This window comes from Pelobates fuscus, chromosome 4 (genome assembly GCF_036172605.1).
Source record: "Pelobates fuscus isolate aPelFus1 chromosome 4, aPelFus1.pri, whole genome shotgun sequence".
Lineage (NCBI taxonomy): Eukaryota > Metazoa > Chordata > Amphibia > Anura > Pelobatidae > Pelobates > Pelobates fuscus.
The window spans coordinates 314,025,431-314,038,434 of NC_086320.1; positions in this window are offsets into that span (position 1 = coordinate 314,025,431).

Genomic DNA, 13,004 nt, shown 5'->3' on the forward strand with positions numbered 1-13,004 from the left:
GGATACCTAATTATGTAAAAATATTACATAAATATATGTGTAGAATTAATATATGTATATACATATGTGTATATATACGTATATATATATATATATATACTTTTTTACAAATATTTTTATTTATATATAGGTATATATACGTATATATTTATGTATATAGATATATATATTATTTCGTTCTACGTGTATTTTGATATAAATATATATATTAATATCACAATACACTTAGAATGAAATAAAACACATCTATATATTTTTTAATATTTTATTTTTAATAATTTTTTTATTTATTTTTTTACGTATTTACATATTTTTTTATATTATATATAAATATATATATATATATATATATATATATATATATAACAATAATTATATATATATATTTAATCAGTATCAGTCTACGCGTAATTTGATATTAATATATATATATATAATTATATATATTAATATTAAAATACACCTAGACAGTGTATGTGTGTGTATGTATATGTGTATATATATACTTAGATCATAAACAATAATCTACGTATATATATATATTTTTTTTTACACTTATTTTAACTGTTGTTTATTTGAATTCAGCCAGCAGGGGGACTAACTGTCATTACAGTTAGTCCCCCTGCTGGCATTGCTGCAGCCAGCTATCCTGGCCATGTGATTGTGAGGTCCTCGCAAGGACCTCACTCTCACATGGCCGGGGGGGTGGGGGTGGGGGGCTGAAGAGGACGGAGGTGCCACGGGGGGCTCCCTGGGAGTCCCCCCAACTGCGATCGCCGGCGTGGGATCGCCGGCGACCGGGTAAGTGAAAAAAAAACGGAGGGCGTACAATTACGCCCGGCGGCGTTTAGAGACGCTTTAAAAAGGACATAATTGTCCGCCCTCCGGTCTTAAGAGGTTAAACAAGTGATAAATGATTGCAAGAGTGCTGAATATCGATTTATCTGTCTATCTCGGCTAGCTGTCTTATTTACCTAGTAATCAAGAAAGGGAATTGTTAATTGTTCTAGTAAGAAAGTAAAAATTAGAAAAAAAAAACATTATCAGAAGCCTATTCACCAGATTTAGAGAAAGCTATTCATATTCTTTGGTATCACATTTTTCCGTATTATTAGTAGCAATATATACGTAAACTAGAAAAGCTACAATTTCTGGGGAAATTGTGTGAAATGTTCTTGCCTCCACCAGTAGTCTACAACTGGAGTGGGCGGAGTAACTGTTATTATTTATATAGCACATTTAATTGCAACGTTGTTGCCCAAAGTGCTTCACAGTTACATTAAAACATACATTTATAAAAACATTAGCAGGTGTACAAAAGGCCCTGTCTATGACATCACTTGCTGCTGCAGCCTGGCACAGGTCAGAGTATTTTTGCGGTTGCCATCTTCAAACGGTCGTATCTTAAAAACTATAAATCCTACAGCGAAGAGCTTTATATTGTGAGACCCAGACCTGCATTTTGATGCATAGTATGTCTCTGAGATATTAACAATGAAGGCACAGTCGCAGTTTAGAAATTGCCCTTCAAATGTGAGCTTTGCAGAGTGGAGTTTCAATGAATGTCAATGGACAGCGTGAGTTGCAAACAAATGGTCATATTGTGAAAACTATCAGGACTATGGCTTAGCCGTGGACATTTTTTAGTGGCAGTAGGGATAGCTGCACGTTTTGATATAAGATTTGTGTATGTGGGCTTGAAAATGAGGGAGTGGTGGCAGTTTCAAAATCATGTCCTGATTTTTCAGCTTTTGCCAGCTCCCACTCTAGCTTTGCCATTCATTCCTATGGGATAAATTTCGCCACAAGAACGACGATATTCCGTGAACCATTCGGCAAACGTTCCACAAAGTAATAGCACACCAATCGGGAACAATCCGCACGTTTCGCTATATTACTGTCTATGTAGTGTAAAAACTGTGGGAGGAGTTAGGGTGGTAAATTTGGCTATAATAAGAATAATAATATATATGCGAGATAACAGTAAGTGGTTTTGCTATGCAAAAACACTTAAATACCAGCAAAGTGATGCAAACACAACATACCTATTTCTCTCTCAATTGGAGTTCCTCAGGGCACTGTACTGGAACCTCATCTTTTCTCTATTTACATTGCCCTTTTTTGTCATCTATCATCATATGGCTTTCAGTATGAACCATATGCTGATGATACACAGATGCTCTCCTCTCTACCTATCATCTCTTTCTGCCTAGATGACTTCCCAATTCCTAAAAACTCAACTTCTCCAATACCAAACTGTTTGTCTTTCCAACCTCTAAGGCTACATCTGTGCCTGTTTCCGTTCATGTCAACAGAGCTATCATAACCTCTACCAACAGGCACGTTTGTCGGGGTGTGCTCTTTGATCTTTCCTTCAACCCTTACAGAATATCTGTTAACAAATCCTGTTGCTTTCACTCTCCTCACAAATATTCCTCCCATCTTTTTCTTTGATGTCCTCGCTTCCCACCTAGCGACATCCTAACAATTCACGCTTTAATACTGACGCAAGATTTCCAGATCAGCGTCATAGCGAACCCAAGGTGTTGATATTGACGCAAGATGCTAATCAATGAATCCGCATACCCGCATTGACACTGTGCATCACACTGGCGTCAACAATGATATGCAAAGCCTATTGATAGAAAAGATTATGCAAGCACAGCGTCATTCAGGTGTTGCTATTCTATGACATGTTGGCATCATAAAGATGATGTCATAGGCCAGCCCTATTTAAACCAGCTCTTTGTAGAGCTCTGTGCCAAGTCATGATCCATAGGTACGCTAGAGAGTATTTCTGTGTGTTATTCGCTTATCCGTTTTTTTACTTTAACTTATACCTTAACTTTGCTGATCTCTCCTGTTCTGACCGTGGCTTGTTCTCTCGTCCTCTCGTTACTCTACACTCCTTTACTTAGGCTTGTTATTTGGCCATTCAGTATCTTTCCTATACGTTAAGCCCTGCCACCTCTCCGGACAGGTGCTTGGTACCTTTTTCCTTTGCTGTTATAGATTTGCATGTTGGGAATCTGTATATTCCTTAAAGTCATATAATAAAACAGTTAGGGCACATTTCTACGCTTGCTGCAGTCAGTTACCTACAAGCTAGTAATGTTTAATTGGCATGATCCATGTTTCCACGTGCTGACTGGTAGATAGTGCTTGCTAAATGTTTTAATCTCTCCGTAAGGATTGAAGGGAGATGCCAAACACCTATTTGCCATGCAAGACAGTTAAAACTACAACCAGGTCAGGGGTACTCACTAACTCATTTAACTTTACTTTCATCAACTTATTAATGAAAATGTAATTACTTGTCTATGTAAATTGAATATAATTAATAATGTACAATACATAAATATTTTTGCCTACTCAAACATTTCTTTTATAGAGTTATAATAACATGGGGTGTGAGCGCTCCTGTTGTAAAAATAAGGTATGAATACTAAATAAAAGGCAAATATAGTTTTAACGGATAAGAACATGGACTAAATACAATCAAACTCCAAGAAGGACAACCTATTACTGTGAGAATACGACCCAGTTTTACACAAGGCCTGTGAGACTAAAATGCCGTATAAAGCTGAGACTATAATACCGTAGATAACAATGATAGTCACAGTGTACCTTATGTATAAAAGTAAAAAAAAAAGTTAGAGATTGTATCTAAACTATGGATAAAAAACACCGCTATAAACTCTACACTATATAAGGAAAAATTGGTATAAGTGGAAATCCCTTATAAAAGGGGGAACGTTCCACTAAACAGTGAAAAGTATAAATGTTGAAAAAATAGCATATAGTCACAGTAATAGTGTCTGTGTTAAAAATTATATAATTAGTCATTGGGGATTCCAGAGGTCTAGATGCCCAGCGAGCTGAACCTCAGCTCACAAAGTGCTCGTATCCGTATGCACTCGAACAGCAGGCTGTGTTGTCTCAGTGCACTGTGATACTCAGCCGCGACAGGGGAGCACAAGCAGTTGGAGACAAGAGGTGATCCGCGGCCGGTAACTTAAAAAAAGGCAGCGGCTGCCTTGAAGGAGTGTCAACCGTCGGGGCGTGATCAAACAGATGGATCAGACGTCTACGCGTTTCCTCTCTGTATGAGACTTTATTAATTTATTTTACTGAGATCACATAGACTTTTTTTTTTTCAAGAAATGCATGTTAATTACTTTATCCTATATATAACAGTGTGGTTTTCCTTCCTATACTATAGTTTATAGTCTGCTCCTGGCTTCACCATGGGAGTATACAGAAAGGGGGGCCCGCGGGGCATTTCCCTGTTTCGTTCACAGAATATCAATGTGCCTCTAGATCTTCTATGCGGCAAATACCATGGCTTCAAAACAAAATGGAAATATATGTTTCAATTTAGGAAAGCGTGTTATTAATTTTGACCTGTCGATAGTTAATTCGCCACAGCTCACTGTTCAGTAAATAAAGGACTATTGATTTGTGTAAAACTTGTTCTCTGGGATTAATTGCGTGGGCATTTCTGTGTTGTATGGGAACCCGGAAGCTAAGGTAAACACAGCATTAAGTACTGTAGAGGTAGGCAAGGCAGCGTTGCTTTGGCAGCAAGTTGCCATAGCAACATGCTTGTGAGCTTTGATTGCTGAAGATTACAGCTACTTTACTGTGTTACACATCATTTAGAAAGAGTTACAGGCAGATTGCAAGATGGGTCGTTACAGGAGGCAGCGAGCTGGGGACAGCCAGGGTATGACTTCAATCACTTTATTAGTCATTCAATTAAAAGTCTCACTAAAATGATGGTGTACAACAAACACATATACATGAAAACTCCCCAATATACAAAATTATTTTCATCCCAAAAAATACATACCGTAAGATTTCTCTTGCCATTCCACAAAATCCCGTTGGATTTTTACCCTTGGCACATGCGAGCTTAATTGTATAAACTCATGAGATATATCCTGCTATTTATGTGAAGTTATATAGATCTCATCAATAACCATAGATTGTAAGCTCATTCGATCAGGGCTTTCCGCACCATCCTATAATTGTAAAGCACTGCAGAGCATGTTGGCGCTCATTAAATTCTAATAATAATAATGCTTAAATTATAAGATAAGAATATTTTCAGAATATATAGTATTGCATTGCCCCCAGTAAAGATTATTGTAATGAATTTATAACAATGTAAGAAAATCAAAAGTCTTTTAACATATATGTTATAATAGTAACAATAATAAAACAAAAACACATATTTTCTTATTAAATTCCCCAATATGTATATATAATATTGTATATAATATATCTTAAACAATATATAAAAATCTTACACAATTATATATATACTATATATTTATATAAATAGTATATATATATATATATACATTATTGTGTAAGATTTTTTAATTTTGAATTATTTTCCCCAATTCTTTATTCTTGGGATGTTCCTGTAAATTTACTAAAGTCTTTTTTCTGTCTAGCTCTGGAAAAGCTTTGTGCAACATGAGCTCTCCATTGGGAAATCTTCTCTGATATCCTGAGAATTGGGACAGGGCCCAAAGAAAGTCTTGCTGAATTCGGGACCGGTTGGGATACATATATCATCAGTTCTGTCTAGAATGTAGATGATAATCTGCTAAAGTGACATTTATACTTTGATTTAAATGTAGACATGAAGCGTCTGTATCCAAAGTACTACATCTTAATATAGACACACATAATAGTGCATAGTAGTTCTCAGGCGGCTATCTATGACATAGCAACAATGTTATTTTATATAGGGATTTATTTTCAGAAGAATGTATTATTAGTTGTCACAAACATTCCAGGGGCTAGCACAAGACAGTAGGAGTCAATCATCTATAGACCTAAGCCCTTCGAAAAGCTCTGAGAAATATTTGTTGACACTGATTCATTAGGTTACATCTGTGCAGTGTTCATTGCAGTCACTAAGTTAGAGAGAGAGTAAGCCAAAAATATACACTATGCTAAATACCCTGTGGAACAAAACTATTACAGTGATACTGGTTCACGATAAATCCAAGACAAAAAGACCATTTCTTTCTTTGGTGTCAGAGAAGATGGCACATTCACAACACACAGCAGGACACACACACAAACAGTACCTAATGGATGGAATATATATATATATATATATATATATATATATATATATATATATATATAATATAATATATTGATTATATAATTCCATGGAAACTGAACAAAGATAAATGATAAATTAATCAAATACATTCATCCTATATGCATTAAGTGGGGTAATATGCAGTGGCGCCACAAGGGAGGTGCAGGGGAATTCGGACCGCACCAGGGTACATCACGGGGGAGAGGGTGACACCATGCAGGGCCGGCGTGTCCATAAGGCAGCACAAGCGGGGGAGGTGCAGGGGGGTTCAAGATCAGAGTGTCCGGCCGGAGGTGGGCGCACAGCGCTCACTCCTGCCAGTCACTCAGTGTAGCATGGCTGAGCGGCTAGGACCGCGGTACAGGTACTTCTGTTTCCTGTACCCTGCCGGACTGAAAGGAAGTGCTCACTGAGAGAGCACTTCCTGTCATTCCGGCCGGGTACAGGAAACTGAAGCTCCTGTACCGTGGTCTGGTCCACTCGGCCACGCAACCAGAAAGGTAGGGGACTTACTGGGGACCAAGGGGGGAAGAAACACTATGGGACAGGGGAGGGGGGGGGGGGGGGTGAGGAAAGAACACTATGGGACAGGGGGTGAGAAAAGAACACTATGGGACAGGGGAGTGGGGGTTAGGAAAGAACACTATGGGACAGGGGGTGAGCAAAGAACACTATGGGACGGGGGGAAGAACACTATGGGACGAGGGGAGAACCCTATGGGACGGGGGGAGAACACTATGGGACAGGGGGGTGAGAAAAGAACACTATGGGGCGGAGGGAAGAACACTATGGGACAGGGGAGGGGGGGTGAGGAAAGAACACTATGGGACAGGGGGTGAGCAAAGAACACTATGGGACAGGGGGAAGAACACTATGGGACGGGGGGAGAACACTATGGGACGGGGGAAGAAAACTATGGGACAGGGGGAGACACTAGGGGGTAGAGAACATTAAGGGGGGGGGCACTAAGGTACAGGGGAGGGAAGGGAAAAGGAACACAGATAGGGGGGGACCACTAAAAGAGAAGGGAGAGGAACACTAAAAGGGGGGTGTGGTGTATCACCAAAATTTATATAAATATTACACAAGGTTCGTCTACATTAAAAGGTATTTATTTAGAAGACAACAACACAATACTATAAATGTATCACAAACACACAGCCCAGACCCACGGAGCAACAACCCTTTTAAATCTATCTATCTATATAGTAATCTCCTTCCCCACACGTTTGATCTCACCCACGATTAGGCCTTCACATCTAGTAATGGCTCACTGCTGCAAGTCCAACATCACATCCACCAAGGAAGAAAAGGAAGCAAAAGAGTATAACATGGTTCACCAAGATAGCACATGGTGTCTGCACATCTGCTCAGTAGCACAGCCAAGAAGGAACAGAGAGAAATGAGGATAGTGGGGGGAGTGGTTATCTCTTTCCTGACTTGTAAATTACCATATCAATTAAAGCTTATCCCCCTGTAAGAAAGATCTACATGAACTTGATCACATGACCCCTGGTCACCATGTTAGTTTGATGTTAGGGGGGACATTAATTGGAATGGCGGGCACTAAGAGACAGGTAAGAGGTGGGAAAGAGGAACACTAACAGACAGGGGAGGGAGAAAAACACTAAGGGACAGGGAAGGCAGGGGCGAGGAATACTAAGGGACAGGGAAGGGATGGAAGAGAGGAACACTAAGGGACAGGGGAGGGAGGGGAAAGGAAACAAAGGGACATGGAGGGGGTTGGGGTGACACCGTGAGTTACCACACCGGGTGACACCAACCCTAGTGACGAGTCATGGCAGCATATTTTATTTCTTCCCTTCTCATAGTTACTCATGTTATCGGGGGCCACTTCACCATAGCTGTTTAAAGATAGTAATCTAGAGGAAGCCTCTGATACCTAACTCATGATGCTGTCTTATATACCTTTAAAAATGTGTGCAGATTATTTGATATATCACCGTTCTCGCAAAGGAGGGTAAAGCCCCGAGATATCTGCTAGCTACAGGCCAATTTTTTTATTGAACTGTGACTGCAAACTACTAGCCAAGGTCTGACATCTCTGATTGGCCCGGACCAAAGCGGCTTTGTCCCTAGGCGAGAAGCCAAGGACAACTCCATTCGACTCCTGAACATGATACAACTGGCTACCTCCACACGCCGTCCCCTGGTCATCCTCTACACCGACGTGTTAAGGTGTTTGACCGGGTGGACTGGCAATTCATGCTCCTTACATTACAGAAGATGGGATTTGGAGAGACCTTCTGCCAATGTATTTGGGCTCTCTATTCGACACCTTCCATGAGAGTGAGAGTCAATGGAGGACCCTCACCATCAGTGAGGATTCGGAATGGCACCAGGCAGGGTTGTCCACTTTCACCTATTTTGTTCGTGTTGACACTAGAGCCATTCCTGGAGGCTGTTCGGACCAACCCCTTCATCCAACATGCCGGACGGGAACACAAAATATTGGTGTTCGCAGACGACCTTCTGTTTTATGTGGAACAACCTCTAATCACGCTTCTGAATATAATCAGTGAATTCCGAAAGTACGGCGCGCTTTAAGCAATTTTAAATTGAACTTCAACAAGTTAGAGGTCCTTAATATCACAGTCCTGATGCATGGGGTATTAGACTAGCACGAGATAAGGCCCAAGAGGTCATGATGGTGAACAGTAGATTTGGAGCCAGGCATCAAGCGGCACTGTACCCAAGTTAGTTCTTCTAAAGTGCTGGAGATATGTATGTTTTATAATTGCTCATAAACATGTATATGAGCAGTGTTATGTAATATGCCAATTGGCACATACTACCTTGTTACATTTTGTCTGTAATTTCCTCTTGAAAACTTAATTCAAAATATAAGAAAGATTAAGCACAAAAAAAAGAAAAGGGAAGAATATGCGAAAATCTAAATAATTGAGGCTGTATGGAATGAGTTGCACTAAGATTGAGATATAATAGTGGAATAAATTGGCTCTAACCTCAAAAACCTCACTGGATTCATGAAGAAACTCTATAATCTTATGTGATTAAATTGAAAATGTTAGCCTATCTGAATGCAAGAATATCAGAACTGTACAATATGACTTTCCAACTTTCATATGAAGTGCTGTTTTGTGTAGTATTACAGTACTAAATGTGCCATACACAGTCTCTAAAGTTGCAAAATTGGAAAAAAAATCATCAAAATTGAATTTAAGAGATAATCCCTTTAACCCCTTAAGGACCAAGCTTCTGGAATAAAAGGGAATCATGACATGTCACACATGTCATGTGTCCTTAAGGGGTTAAAACCAGTACATTGCTTGACAAAGAAAGCAATATAATTAAAAGTAAGGATAAACCTTTAAACATCTTATCAACTACTGCCGATTCAATGTTATTTTGCACTGGCAATACTTTTCTGTTTTCTTTGTATAAGACACTTCTTAAAGGGAAAAAGAAGAAAAAATGGAAAGAGAAATGTTCTTTTTTTTAGGCAGCTCATTTATTAAACAAGAATAGATCAAATTAAAAAGTCTGTGTATTTTTCTGAGCTAACCCTATTGCTTCCAGCTGATTTATGACAGAATAAAAGTATCCCAAGTATTTCATTTCTTTAATTGAAGCTTTGATTAATTCATGTTCTGTACAGGGATTTGGCATTTGGTTGAGCTTCCGACTCTCATTTCCTGCTGTCGAGAGGCAGGGAGCAGCACCCGGCAGAATCCAGGCAGGAATTCAAACTGTCAGCAAATTGTTTGACCACATGCATTGCAAGGGCATTCCTGACACCATATTCACTACAGCGTGCTAGGGCAATAATCACCACAACCGGAATTTAATGGGTTAATAGAGTGAAAACTTCTAACTGTACAAGCATTTTATATACTACATTATTTTCGTTTGCAAATGCTCTTCTATAGAACAGTATTGCTGCATTTTAGCTTTTGAAGACTTAACAGGCACTTAAAGCGGCACTGTCATGCCGAACCTACATTTCTTTAATCGATTCCTCTTCTCTTCCTCTGTCAGGATCTGGTCTTACTTTCTTCCTGTCTGCTCTAGTTTTATTTAAAACATAAGACAAAGTAGGGACTACTTTGTCTTATGGAGGTTTCCTACGCTTGGCCAGCTTTGACCAGCAAAGTGTGCTTCGTTTCCGGTGATCACAGCAATTTTCCCACAATTCTCACCTTTGATCAGTGTTCTCGTGATGCTTCCTGTCAGTATTCCCGAACGTCCTGTTATTTAGACAGAACACTGGCGAAACTACCGAATTTCGTCCTAACAGAATGGAGCAGTTTCTCCATAAGTGTTAGGACGCAAATTGGGACTTTGTTCGGATTGGAATTTGATTCTAATGAATGAAACTCCGATCCTATTCGTACCGCTGGTGCATCTTGCAGCTGCTTAGTAGATAACTCCCTATTTCCCACAGTATCAGGGAGCTATCTACCAAAAGGCTGAGAGACCTAAATAGTTTTTTCAGCCAAATTTTCTAATACTTAGTAAAGATTAGCCAGTGACTGTTTACTGTTAAAAAAAAAATCATAAAAAAAACCCTAATGGGGGCGGAGCCTAGCTTCCTAGCAGAGTGGACGTGCAGCACGATAGCTCCTGAAAACCAGCCACTAAAAAGGGGGATATACCCCAAATCATCACACGCACACTGCTGGGAAGGTGACTACAGAGTGGGGGAGACCCAGGAAAACGTTTTGATACAAAACTTGTACCCACAACTCACCGGGTCCCCACGAATCCAACTTGAGGCCTAGCTGCGATCAAGCCAGGGAGAGGCGGCCGCTCTCCTGGATGGTAACCTTGCAGATGGCAACCTCACCGTACTCACCTCTAACCCCCCCCCCCTCTGGACCGGCAGGGGTTATCCCGGTCCGCGCTGAGTGCCACAGGCAGCCGGCCAACATTGCCTTCGATCACCAAGAGGCAGCAAGGCACACCTAAGATGGTGGAGGATGGCGGCCAGCACAAACGTACGCAGACCCTATGCACCAAGCACCCCAGCACAGCCTGCACCCTACTCCACCTGCACTAGGGGTAAAGCCAGCTCGTAGAGCTCACACATGGAGAATCCCTGCAAGAAAGAAAACTCGCCGACCTAACCTACCCGCAACCAGCTCAAGCACCCAGGTACTCCAGCGCCGTCAAAGACACAGCCTGACTGTGGTGAGGAGGGGCAGTAGCGGTGGGTGTTGGGGGACAGCGATGAAACACACGGCCTGTACCGGTCCTGAAGACCCTGACAGCCGACCACAGCGTGACCTGCTGGCGAAAGGCATCGGATAATCACAGGACTGAGAGCCCAGTAATCTCTCTAATGCTGGGCTATTCCCCTCATTTTCTCCTTATGAAACAAGAAGCCCACTAATAAGCATGCATAGCTTGTAGCCAGTAGACCTTCTCTTGGTGGTGATACTCTCAGTTATCAGCATGTTTTTATCATGGTTTTCGTCTATGCTTTTCTTATGTGTTTTGTTTACCTTTGTGCCGTGATAAGTAGCAATGTATAGCCTTGCTATTCTGTTATATAAGTTAGTTCAGCTTACGTACCTTTCTAACCTACAACTGTTTATTAAGCATGATGACCACGATATATATGCTCCTAGCTAGGCATACAGCGGTCATAACGACCCACTGCTCCTCTTCTACTCATGTCTCAACGTATAACCAACCATACTGTTATCTTTAGTTGAAATCTCTGCTACGATCTCACAACTTAACTACCTAAAGCATGTATAATCTACTGCACATAGCATGTTTAAAACATAACATTTAAAAAATGTGCCGATATTCTTATGTCACAAATGTACAACTACTATTTCTCTCTCTTTTGAATATGCTGTTGTGGCATTGACAAACGCATTGCTACTCCCTGCACAAAGAAAAATAAAAATAAAATAAAAAACCCTAGTGTCCCTCCTCCCGAGCTCCCACCCGTGCCACGCGAGTGGGGGCTTTTAAACTGAATCCCCCCCCGGCCCCCACCCCTGAGCAGCGGATGGGGACCCTAAATTAAAATGTGGGAGGGGACCTATTGTCCTCCCCCCGGTCCCCATCTCTGAGCAGCGGGTGGGGGCCCTAAATAACAATAAGGGTGGGGAGCTATTGTCCTTCCCCATGGCTTCTACCCCTGAGCAGCGGGTAGGGGCCCTAAATAACAATAAGGGGGGGGGGACCTATTGTCCTCCCCCACGGCACCCACCCCTGAGCGGCAGATGGAAGCCCTAAATGAAAATATAGGGGGGACCTATTGTTCTTCCCTCTGGTCCCCACCCCTGAGCGGGGTGTGGGGGCCCTAAATAAAAGGGGGGGGGGACCTATTGTCCCCACTGGCCCCCCACCCATGAGTGGCGTGTGGGGGCCCTAAATGAAAATGTTATCCCCCCCAGGTGACTAGGGGTCCCCAAGCCCCTACCTACCCCCTTCACCCTAAAGATAGTGAGGGGGGGGAACAAGAAAACTAAATACCTGTAAACACTAAATAAAACTTACTATTTGATGTCTTCTTTTTTCAGCCTCAAAAAAGGCCAAATAAAAGTCCATAATACCCGTTGCACTTTGAAAATAAAATAAAAAACTCAAGAGCAAAAAAAAAAAAAACGGAAAAAACAACAAACCGATGCTAAAACAAAATACATCTTCACCCAGCGAGGGCACGCCGCAGATTGAGCTCCGCAGGGCAGGGAAAGGCTTATAAAGCCTTCCCACGTCCTGCAATTAGGTTCAAAGCGCTCTGATTGGTTGGTTTAAGCCAACCAATCAGAGTGCTCTGACAGGTAAATGAAGAGACTGACAGGTAAGTCTCTAAATGTACCTTGAAATCCAACCAATCCGAGTGCTCTGTGTCATTTCACACAGCGCGGGAAAGTTC